The sequence below is a fragment of the Arachis hypogaea genome, chromosome 10 (assembly GCF_003086295.3).
Source record: "Arachis hypogaea cultivar Tifrunner chromosome 10, arahy.Tifrunner.gnm2.J5K5, whole genome shotgun sequence".
In the NCBI taxonomy this organism is placed as follows: Eukaryota; Viridiplantae; Streptophyta; class Magnoliopsida; order Fabales; family Fabaceae; genus Arachis; species Arachis hypogaea.
In genome coordinates, this window is record NC_092045.1 from 98266878 (window position 1) to 98268726 (window position 1849).

Genomic DNA, 1849 nt, shown 5'->3' on the forward strand with positions numbered 1-1849 from the left:
AATCTTTTGTATATAGATAGTCAAACAAATTTATAAGAACATCTCTAATATTTGGTATTAATTTTATTTTATTTTAGATCCCACAAGATGCCACATAAATATTTGTGAACTATATATCATAAGTCTTTATTTGAAATTTAATATAAAATTTGTCACTCCAATGCTTTATTTTATTTCAATTTAAATTTTAAATAAATTTAATTAAATTATCAAAATTTAACTAAAATAAAAATATAAAATTACAAAATTAATAATTATATACCATATTTAGATTGAGAGAAAAATTAAAATTTTATAAATAATTAAGAATTACATTAAATTGATTTGGATCTATTTTTTTTACTAAATTGATAAGATAATAAAAAATAAAATAATAAAATATAAAATACAAATAAGTACATCTAATTTATTTGAATAAATTTTAATTGAGTTTTTGTTACAACGTTATAACAAAATAATGTTATTCATTTACTGTACAGGTCAAAATTGATATTTAAAATTGATCCCATTAGAGTTGCTCTAAAAATTATCATTTTTATTGCTCTTACTATTTCAATGTTTTTTTTTGTTTATGTATAATTTTTTTATATATAAATGTACTCAAAATGAGAAGACATTAATAAATATTTCATTGATTATTTGTTTGACGAATACCATAATCTAAAAATGACTCAATTTAAGCATCTTATCCCTGCCGATGGAAGTTAGATTTGTATAGTAATTAAGGTGATCAGTGTATTTTTATAGTATTGTATAGAAGAATATTTGTTAAAATGAATATATCCATTGCAATAAATTTTTTTTGTCAATTTGTTATCTTTTATCTAATAAACAACATTCATGTTAAATATATTTTTTTTATCAGAAATCATACATAATTGATTGATAATTTTGTGTAAAAAACTAAAAATACTCTTGTGGTGACTAATATTGTACCATTAACTCGCTAAAGTTAATTCTCCTATGATTATCCGAATGTAAAATACTATCAGATAGACACTTATTAGATTATATTTGTTTCTAATGAGGTGAGTGAGACCTAATTACGGTTAGAGTTGAGGAAGGTCAGAAAAATACTAATAATACGAACACAGTTTATTTTTAATACCTAATAATAATAATATATAAAATTAAAACCAATATTGTCTAGTACAAAATAATAAAACGTATATTATACTTGAATAATGAAAATTTTTTCTTACAAATCACATTAAATACATCATTTTAATTTGCTTACATATCATTTTAAGTTCTCATTTGCTATTAACACTTCTCATGTCTTTAATTTTAAAATGTTATTTTTTATAATGAATATATTATGAATTGTGTTAAATTATATTGAATTGATTATTTTATAATTATTATATTATGACTTTTTTCGTTAATTTTTAAAAAAAAATCAAAGACTATCTATAGATAACTGTGGGTATCTGTATTTTCTAAGAGGATAATTAAATACGGACTTGCGACGAAGATATAGAGGGGATAGAGGATATTTTTTTAAAACAGGAGTAAAAGATGGGAAAAAAAGTTTGCCGCGTCCACACGAATATCATTACCATCTCTAACTAACAATAGAAATTCAAATTTAGCCGGCAATGATGAGACCGTGAACTTCATTTATATTGAGTCCTAAGATAATAAAACTAATTTGAATTTGGAATTCGAACAATAGACCTAAGTTAATCTTATCCACTTGAGTTAATATTTTTAGTCACTACTGGAACAAATATTATACTATTAAATATTATTACATTTAGTATATATAAAAGTTAGATAAGCTTAAAAGAAATTTTTAATCAAATTAAAAAATTCTAATTATATGTTTTTTTAGTCTTAAATATTATTT